At 42.4% G+C, this 11,049-nt stretch overlaps 1 long non-coding RNA gene across 1 annotated transcript; it reads left to right on the forward strand.

The window, feature by feature from the left end:
- The first annotated feature begins 862 nt into the window (after positions 1-862).
- Positions 863-1,780, forward strand: LOC117822652. The gene is made up of 3 exons (XR_004633234.1): positions 863-1,080; positions 1,182-1,407; positions 1,741-1,780. It is a non-coding gene; the product is annotated as an uncharacterized LOC117822652 (long non-coding RNA).
- The last annotated feature ends 9,269 nt before the right edge of the window (positions 1,781-11,049 follow it).

Raw genomic sequence — 11,049 nt, forward strand, 5'->3', positions numbered from 1 at the left:
TGGAGCCAAAGGGGATAATGCTGTGGTCCAAAAAACACTGAGTGTGTTTTATGACAGATCCAAGGAGGACATAGTTTATTTGGATGCCACAGGCAGTTTGGTTCAGCGAGACAGTGCAAGCAGCAAGCCATACTATGTGTATGATCATATATGTCAACAACCGATGGTGTAACCCAGGACATGTTCATGTGAAGATAGTACTATGTTGCCGGGACCTAGAGCTGCTAGCAGTTAGTCTCCGCCCATACTATTTACCGAGGGAGTTTAGTCACGTGATCGCTGTGTGTGTTTACATTCCCCCGAGAGCCGATGCAGCCACTGCCTGTGAGAAGATCCACACAGTCACAGCAAGGCTGCAGACACGCTGCTATCCCAACAATAAGCCATGGGTGACAAGTGAAGTGAAGGCTGTCCTCAATAAGAAGAAGGCTGCCTTCAGGAGCAGAGACAAGGAGGCAATCAAGACAGCACAGCGTGAGCTGAAACTGTGCTTGAGGGAGGCAAAGGACAGCTACAGGAGGAAGGTGGAGCAAAAACTGGAGGAGAACAACATGAGGGAGGTCTGGGATGGAGTGAAAATCATCACTGGCCACAAAGCTAGGAACAGCACAGAGGGAGGGACAGTGGAGAAGGCAAACCAGCTTAAAACCTTCCTCCACCATCATCATGTGATCCCTCCTCCCCCTCACCACTGCTGACCCCCCCCTCTTCCCAACCCGTACCTGTCTCTCTTCAAACATCACGGCAGGCCCTCTGTCCCTCATCCCCCCCCCCCCCCACACACACACACACACTCACCACAGCATCTGTAACTTACTTCCTTCAGGTATTTCAAACAGACCTCACCAGAATGTATGGGAGCCGGGCCAACAGAAGGCCTGCGATGATCATTTGTGATGGCTCCATCGTGTTAATGCGGTCCATTGCAATAACCTTCTGCAGAGCAAGTCTTGAAGATCTCTTGCAGAAGTATTTCGTGCTTCTCACAGGACAGCACCCAAACACCAAATTTGACCTCCCGATTCTGCACAGATGTCTCGGTCACATTATGAAGAACGCAAAGGATCTGTGCAAAAAGCAGTATGTTTTATTTTTTAAAGTATGAATGTTTTATTATACGTCATTCAGAAATTCAACAACAACTAAAATAATAACTGTGTTTGTGATTGCTTTCTTTCCAGAATACCAAAACACTACACGCTGTGGATGCATACATTTGGACTCCTTGCGTGTGGCTCCAGTCTAAAAGAGATGGACGATGTCCTGGAAAGTGCAACTGTAGTTTTTTGAAGTCCTTGCAGTGGGGAAAATGTTGAGAAGCACTACAAAAATCTGCAAATGCTTTTCAAACAGAAGGGGGCCTGCGATGTAGTAAAGGACAAAAACATAATTGCTGAAGACTACAAGGTAATTCAGAGAGTGAAATCATGCGATTTATATAAATATGTATTAGTAAATATAGTCAAATCAATATAAGTACATGTTGAATACTAACTTAACCCATAAATCTGTAACTACCGTTTGATAATACCAGGAACTTACAATGCTTGTCTTAGTTTATTACCCACTAAAACGCTAAATGAAATAGATAAGCATTAAATCCAATTTATAAATGGTTTCCATTTTAACATACTTCACTGATCATACAGAAATACTTTTGAAGACTTGGTAATATCAAATAATATGAGAAATCTTACAAAGTATTGTGGAACTAAATAAATGGTAAATATTGTTTTTTAGTGTTCTGTTGGAACCAGCCCTCTCCAGACCCATTTCAAGGAGATTGTTGAGAGCGCACCTCTTGATGTTAATGGTGATCACTACAGTCATGGCCAAAAGTTTTGAGAATGACACAACTATTAATTTTCCCAAAGTCTGCTGTTTCAGTTTTTATAATGGCAATTTGCATATACTCCAGAATGTTATGAGGAGTGATCAGGTCAACTGCAATTAATTGCAAAGTCCCTCGAGTAAGATTGCACCTCAGTCAACAGTCTATCGAATTATCAAGAACTTCAAGGAGAGAGGTTCAATTGTTGCCAAACAGGCTCCAGGGCGCCCAAGAAAGTCCAGCAAGCGCCAGGACCGTCTCCTGAAGGTGTTACAGCTGCGGGATCGGGCCACCACCAGTGCAGAGCTTGCTCAGGAATGGCAGCAGGCAGGTGTGAGTGCATCTGCACGCACAGTGAGGCGAAGACTTTTGGAGGAAGGCCTGGTGTCAAGGAGGGCAGCAAAGAAGCCACTTCTCTCCAGTAAAAACATCAGGGACAGACTGATATTCTGCAGAAGGTACAGGGACTGGACTGCTGAGGACTGGGGTAAAGTCATTTTCTCTGATGAATCCCCTTTCCCATTGTTTGGGGCATCTGGAGGAAGGCTTGTTCGGAGAAGACGAGGTGAGCGCTACCATCAGTCCTGTCTCTTGCCAACAGTGAAGCATCCTGAGACCATTCATGTGTGGGGTTGCTTTTCGGTCAAGGGAGTGGGCTCTCTCACAATCTTACCTAAAAACACAGCCATGAATAAAGAATGGTACCAGAACGTCCTCCGCGAGCAACTTCTCCCAACCATCCAAGGGCAGTTTGGTGATGAAGAATGCCTTTTCCAGCATGATGGAGCACCTTGCCATAAAGCAAAAGTCATAACAAAATGGCTCGGGGAACAAAACATTAAGATTTTGGGCCCTTGGCCAGGAAACTCCCCAGATCTTAATCCCTTTGAGAACTTGTGGTCAATCCTCAAGAGGCAGGTGGACAATCAAAAACCCACAAATTCTGACAAACTCCAAGCATTGATTATGCAAGAATGGACTGCCATCAGTCAGGATTTGGTCCAGAAGTTGATTGACAGCATGCCAGGGAGAATTGCAGAGGTCTTGAAAAAGAAGGGTCAACACTGCAAATATTGACTTATTGCATGAATTCTGTGTAATTCTCAATAAAAGCTTTTGATACTTATGAAATGCTTCTAATTGTATTTCATTATACCATAGAAACATCTGACAAAAACACCTAAAAACCCTGAAGCAGCAGACTTTGTGAAAATGTAATATTTGTGTCATTCTCAAAACTTTTGGCCATGACTGTACATCTACCATGCACCCAGATGTATTTCTCTGCTGGCCAAAAACCTCCTCCCTTATGCCACCTTGTGGTCCGGACTGATGCTAGGTAGGTTTTTGCTTTGTTTTAAGATATTGAAGTTATTGCACATTATCACTACACACCCAGTACACTCTTCTTTACAATGTTTTAATGGTCTTTAGGGGATCTGGGACGTCATGGGACAGGACCAGCATCTGAGCAAGGATTACAATAAAGTCAGACAGTGGAACAAACAGTTTACCTCTTGCTTTTTAGTTCTATATTTATTATACGAAAATTTGTGCTTACAGTGTTAACAGATAATATAATTACTTTTCATTTGTAGAACTTTACAGAAGACAACAGGACACAAGGGGTTATGGAAAAAAGTCAATGGGACCTAAAGAGAATTAGGTTCCAGAGAAGACGTCTGGCAAGATTTGATGACTTCGTTCTCACCTACAAAAAGATGCATGAGGCTCAGCTCAGTAGAATATGCAGACACGAAAAGAAGCCGAAAAAAGTATGGAATATGTGTTGTTATGTTTTGCCCCACACAATTAAAAAACATGACAAATGATATTGACACTTTCCCTAAGGTCAAAGTAAAATGTCTTCCTGAGTTTGTGTGTAACCATCAGTCCAAACAGAGAAGTGGAAGAACAGGAGCTTGAAGAGGAAAGGAGTTTATGTTTCCCTGCTTGTGAAGGACCTGCCATTCAAACAGCCAAAAATGTAGGTATTTATTTAGAAATTATTTAACTTACATTTTAATTGATGAATACGTAAAACTACTTTTTCAGTTTCTATTTTCTAGTCACACACACACACACACACACACACACACACACACACACACACATATAATGTATTAATTATTTTGGGAAAAAAAGGAAACATGTCCAAAGCCACTTCAAGACTTGACCAAGGATCAACTTGAACTCATCAGTCCAAAAAAGGTTGGTGTTTTTTGGCTTGTAAAGACAACAACATAGGAAGCAATATTGGGAATAATGACCTCATAATGTGGGAATTTTTAAGTATATGTTTTTGAGATATATGTATAGTTGATACACTGATTTTACTCAACAGCTTTAGAATTTATTTTTTTTTTTAGTTTTTTTTTTGAATTACCAAATTATCTCTTACTGTAGAACGAAGCTGAAGCGATGGGTACTTCAAAAAGGAGACTGTTCTCTAAGCTGACCAAGGAAGTGTCTGTGTCAGTGAGGAAAGGTGACCTGACCACCTTCAATGTAGCAATGCAAACTCAAGTCTAAGCCATCATGGTGGTCTGGCAAGATCCCTTTCTGAAGCTGGTGGCCCTGACATACAGAGAGAGAGTGATGACTACATTGCCAACATGGGGCAAATACCAGTCGGTGGAGTAGCTGTGACCAATGCTGGACAGCTCCCTTGTAAAAAGGTCATTCACGTGGTGGGTCCATGCCTACAAAAGAACCCCACAAAACACATGGTTTCTGCTGCAAAACCACTCCTCAGAAAGGCATGTTTTAATGCATTAAAGAAGGCAGAGGAGCAGAAGATTACTTCCACTGCCATCCCAGCCATTAGTTCTGGCATATTCAACTTTCCGTTACCAGATTGTGCAGACATCCTGATGACAACTGTTAACCATTTCATTAACCACAAGGACCAAACATCTCCACCATTTCAAATTCATCTGGTGAACAATGATGAGCCAACTGTCAGGGAAATGGAAAAGGCCTTCAAGGAAGTAATCTTGGATCCTCTGTCAACATCTCATAAAAAAGAAAGCAAAAGGATAAATAAGAAGACACCTAGAGGCAAGGGTCACTCTCAAGTAAGTGACAAGTAACTGGTAATTTAAAAAAAAAATCCATTCATCAATAAATATACATTTATTTGTGTGTATGTAAATACAAGTCCAACACCACATTGAAGTATTACAAATAAAAATTAAGAAACTATGTGTAAAACAATGTGTGTACAAATCTTCAAGTTCATTAAAGCTGGGGTTGGTAATCAGATTTAGATCCACTTTTTGTTATACTGGTTAAAATGATCTTTATGTCCTGATGGTAATCAATACATAATGTGTTCTTAAAAAAGAGTGAAAAAAAGCTGCTATCTACAGCTGGAGTAAACCTGGGAAAACACCAACCAATCACTGTTTTTTGGCTCCCCAAATTTTAAACCAATCATATCCCGTCCTGCCGTTCTGCCCTCCTCCTGCGGGTACATTTCCCCGGCGTGCACTCCTCCGAGTCCCCGTCTCCTGCCTCTACTTCCCCTGACTCTACTGACTGCCCCTCTCGCTCGTCCTCAGGCCTGTCCCCTCTGACCTGATGAGGTGCTTTGCTCAGGACTGTAGTCCGGATCAGAGTCTAAAAAGCTCTCACCAACAAGCAGAAGAATTAATGACGTTCAGTAAGTCCTACAGAAAATATAGATTTATTGTAGCGTCCGTCCGGACGCTGTAGTGATGACGAGCCGGTTCGTGAACACGTTGATCTTTAATAACCGGTCACTGTCGGCCGTGATCACGCCAACCAACAAAACAACAATCAATGTTTGAATGAATGAAAAACTTCTCCTCTTGTCTCTCCTCTCTCCCACTCGCACACTCTACACCTCTCCTGATGCATTCACTGACCGTCAACACTGTAGGAATTAAGAACATCTACACTGAACACGTTTAACAAACAGTAGAGCTGTTACAGTATTACATGTGTTATAACTTTTCTCCTGATATCGTGTCACCAGTACAACTGGATAATGCTAGCATGACAGTTGTGAGTGCTAACAGCAGCCATGTTTGTTTGTGTTTTTAACTTTCACTATGAGAATGTTTTGGTGAGCTCCGAGGGAGGAGGGGAGGGGTTAGACGGAGTCATGAGGAAAAGCTACATTCAAATTCATGCTGGTTTTCCGAGACTACCAACCCTAGCTTTAAAAGGCCCCAAGTCAGATTGCCATTTGATTTTGCAAACCTGCAAATGTTCTAGGAAAGCATTAAGTGAGGGCAGGTTTTGTAGCTAATATGGATATTTCAATTTCCTGGAACTTCATAATTCAACCTCACGGCTTGGGGATTTTGAAAAAAAAAAATGCAGTACGCATAAATGATAGCAGCATTTACGGATAACATTTAATTTTTAAACCAAATTCATAAGAAATTGTAGAAGGAGACACAAGGAAGGACTCCTCAAAGTACCAGTGATGCTCAATCACAGGTGATGTTTTTTAAAAACACGCTTTACATACTGACTACACAATACAGTTAGAATCTCACAAAACTAATACTCATTTAGAAAGAAATATTTACATGGAAATTAAAATACCACATAAAGGAAGAACTAATGACATCAGCACCAAAGTATTGAATAAAAGGAATACTTGCCATTGACCCCATTATTCGAATAGCATTTTGTTACTCGCGCACCTGAACTCATACAGCGTTACATGTGTGACCATGAGATTTTTGTTTTCGCCTAACTAAATAGGTAGGAAATAATTAATGGGATATCAACGTGTGACTTCTCCGTCCACGGCATCAGCTAAAGTACACAACGAGCCAGATTTCGGCAAAAACCCCTGTTTTACGGCAGCTACGACAACTCTCTAGGAACACATTCCACCGAAAGCAAAAGCACAACAAACACAGACCGTCTGAGACACCTGCGACACCTGGCTGTGACATGTCTGTGAGAAAAAGTGATGTCTGGAGGTACTTTGAGAAAAACGATGAAGTTAATGTGCAGTGCAAGATATGTGGCGTTAAACTTGCTTATCATAGAAATACCAGTTCTATGCTTAACCACATACGATTAAAGCACAAAGAGAAAACAGTGGAGACAGATAACAGGCAGTCCCGCATCACGCCTTTTGCTAGCCCTGTTAGCACGCGTCGTTGTGATGAAACCAGAGCGGAGAAAATTAGCCAGCTGGTAACCAAAATGGAAACTAGAGATATGCTCCCATTGAGTTTTGTAGAAGGAGAAGGGTTCAAAGAGCTGATAGCGTTTGTCGAGCCGGAGTACAAGCTACCATCGAGGAGAACAAAAAACTACGAGAGTGGAAAATATGTACGAAGAAAAGGCAGCAGAACTTAAAGTTGATTTGGAACATGCTGGGAAAGTGGCTGTTACTACAGACTCGTGGACAGCTCTCACCACCGAGTTGTACATCACTATAACCTGCCATTTTTTTCAGAACTGGGAATTGAAGACCGCTGTCTTACAGACCCGCAGCACTGATGAGCGGCACACAGCTGTAAACCTGGCCGACCATTTAAAAGCAGCTACCGAGGAGTGGGGCGTGTTGGGCAAAGTGTGTGCTTGTGTCCATGACAACGTCAGTAATATGGTGATGGGAAACGAGCGCCTCCTGGAGTGGGAATCCGTGCCGTGCTTTGCACACACACTCCAGCTTGCCATAAACGATGGATTCAAGGTAGTGAGTGTGAACAGACTCGTTGGCGCATGTAGCAGGTTAGTAACAGCCACAGCACAGTGGCAACAGCAGCCGTGAAGAGAAAGCAAGCAGAGCAGAACCTGCCGAATCACAGACTGATTCAATACTGCCGCACTAGGTGGAACTCAGTGTATGAAATGTTTGAGCGGCTTCTGGAACAAAGATGGGCTCTGTAGGCGACTCTTTCAGACAGACAGACAACCAAGCTCGCTGCGGTGACATGACAGTGGAATGTTAAACAAAAGAGGCTGTTACATTGTTAAATAAATGCATTTGAAATTGAAATATCTTTCTGTTGTTGGTTATTTATATTGATGTTTAAATATCGTATGTTTCTGTCATTTTACAGGCATAAAGTTACAATTCTGGTCCGGGAGGTCCGTGTCCGACGGACTTATTTATTTATTTATTTCTGTTTACGGTTGAAAAAAAAAAATTGCGAGTACTCGAGTAATCGTTCATTAGGAAATTCGAGTAATCGAGTATAAGGATTACTCTAAATTCCCATCCCTAGTTATCAGGCTCCTCTCCTTTGGAATCATCTTCCAGCTGGGGTCCGGGAGGCAGACACACTGTATTTTTAAGAATAGACTTAAGACTTTCCTTTTTGATAAATGTTATAGTGACAAAGATCTTTCAATGGATTATTGTTCCTCATGTCCCTGGCTAATTGCACTAAATAACAATCCTTTCTCCATATTTGAAGATTTTACTCTACAGAGGCTAGAGGAGCTATTGCAGGAGGAAGGCAATCCTGATGGCCAACAGCCACCATTGTCTACCTGGAGCAAATGGCAGAGGGAAGTTCAGCAACTCTGGCAAGAGTCCAGGCCACAAAATCTTGACAGCCTATTGGCAGCCCAGAGCACCACAGAAAGATGCTGTAGTCACTGCAAGTCTGAGAGAGCTGTCATCTGTTGCAATGAATGTTTGCCTGTGGAGTGGTTTTGTGCAGAATGTGACCATGCCATCCACAAGCACCACATTCTACACAACAGGCAAACCATTATTGATGGTTTTTACAAGAACATTGCACCATCAGACTCACTGACTGTTATGGACGGGAAATACAGCAGCTGTGAACAGGGTAAGTGTTTCTCTTGATGCCTCTTTATGATGAAGAACAGACCCGGAAAAAATTACAGGGGGCTATATCTCTGTACTCCAGGTTAAAACAGAGTGATTGTAATTGGTGGTTAGCTGTACATGCAGAGTTTGCATGTCAGTCTGCTCACCTCCTCCCCTCTGTCAGTAATTTTCCACTCTCCTTGCCTCTGCTCCACTCTGCTGGCCAGCCACGCCCCCTCATCAGGCAACCCAGTTCACCTGCACGCTCACCTGCTCCTCATCTGCAATCAATCCTTGCCAGATTGTTCTTTGACCTCATGCAAGACTTTCCAACATTCTTCTCCGGACTGATCTCACGTTGCCGACCCTGCCTGCCCGTGACCATCCCTCCTCATCGCTCCCCAGGAAAACACCTACGCCTTCTGTCCCTGACTACGAGTTCTGCCTGTCCATCCTCGTGGCCGTTTGGTGTCCTGTCCTCCTGTGGAGTTCGAGAGAGTCTGTTCTTCAACTCTCTCCAGGATCTGTCTGTCACCGGTGCTTGATTCGTCAGGCTGTCATCGAGCCCAGAGAGACTCGATTCCCTACCTGTGTTCGAGGTAGAGAGACTATTCACCTGTTGCCCGTGTCTATTGATGAACTGTTCAATAAAGGTCATTACCAACTGATCTCTTGGCTTCCGGTACTGCTTGTGGGTCCTAACTCAACCCGTTACAATTAAATGATGTTATATCAGACAGAGATTTGTAGATTAATCATAGAAAATGAGAACCATGCAAGTTTTCCTTTTGTATTAAGCAGCAAAAAGTTGTAGCATGACATATTTGACTTAATTTGCCTCACTTGACATTGCACCCACTGCGATGTGAGTATTGCGTATGCACATATTGCAATGTTGATGCTGAAATGACATATTGTGCAGCCTTAAAATATGACAAAAAATTACACTTAATATATTTTCAAAGTCTATGCTACATATTATATTAGTGTGGTCTAGGGGTGACCCCAAATAGTCGAATATTCAACGATTCGTTCTAACGAGCCTTAGTCGACTGCCTATCTCATAGTCGAATATTTGCATATGAAACGTGGATCATTCCATTCAAACCATGGGGGTGCTCAATGTCTAATTTTACATTATTTTCCTGTTTCCCATAAAAATAGTGTCTCATTTAGCCTATTTTAACATAAATATAGACTTATTTAATGTAATTCTGAGAACAGCTCTTGAAGTGTTAAATCTCCTTAAAGTGGTAATTAAATCTCCCCTGGTAATTAAAGGTGGACTCTCACATTTAGCAGGAGCTGTGGAGCAGACGTACCTCAGCTGGTCTTTAAATCTTTCTACGTTCATAGCAGCTCAAAATGTCAGGAAATAAAACTTCAGTTGATCCTAAAAACTAGTGATGAAGATGAGGAGCAGCTTCATGAAGAGGGCTGTGAGATCAAGGATTACCGGACCACACAAAAACTGTACGGGGCCAAAAGAACGAGGAGGGATACCCAAAGCTGTCCGAAGCCTCAAAAACAATCCACAGCATCCCATCCACCTCCACACCATCAGAGAGGATATTCTCAAAGACAGGATTTACAGTCAACAAAGACAGGAGCACACTTCTGCCCGTACACACGATGGTTTTCCTCACGTACAACTTGAAAAGACTCAAGCGGACAAAGACGAGATGAAAGACTGTTTTAAAAGGTTCTGTTAAGAGATTTAAAAACCCTTTAGCTGGTTCAGGTTTGATTTTGAACATTATAAACATGTTTAGTCTTAAGTTGGACAAACTACCCTCTGCAGTGCTGCTCTCCTCTGTGTGAACACTGTTTAAATATCTCCTGATTCTTTATTCTATAGTGGAGCGTTGTTCCATGTTTAACGGATGGTGGCCTTATTTGAGTTTTCTCTCCTTCATCACCTCTTTGTTTTTACTTTAAGCTACGAGTCTCTTAATTGTAAAGGGTTATGTGTAATATTGTCATGCGGTCACCATCATGCAGACTTTGGGTCAATAAGGAAAAACAACAAACATTCCACTATTCGTCGACTATGGGCAAAATCTGATGAATCAGATTCGACTAAGCAAATCCTTAGTCGGGCTCACCCCTAGTGTGGACAGATGTGAACTACAACTTGACTATAAGGGGGAGGCGTAGAACCCCATGGAATTAATTCTATTTTAATTTGTGATCCATAATACTGTCCTGTAATGCAGATGTTCTTAAAGATAATATTCTGATCCTTCCTTGTCCCTGCAGAATGTTTGTTACCATTCAAAATCCCACCCAGAGACTGCTGTGGTGCTCTGATTTTGAGAGGCACCCTACTGCAGGCAAGATGGCGCCGCCACAACATCCACACCGGAAGTCCATACCGGAAGTCCATACCGGAAGTGATTCTTTAACCCCCTCTCTACCCAATGCCGGATGCTTCGAACTG

Source organism: Notolabrus celidotus, chromosome 1, assembly GCF_009762535.1.
Source record: "Notolabrus celidotus isolate fNotCel1 chromosome 1, fNotCel1.pri, whole genome shotgun sequence".
NCBI classification, from domain to species: Eukaryota; Metazoa; Chordata; class Actinopteri; order Labriformes; family Labridae; genus Notolabrus; species Notolabrus celidotus.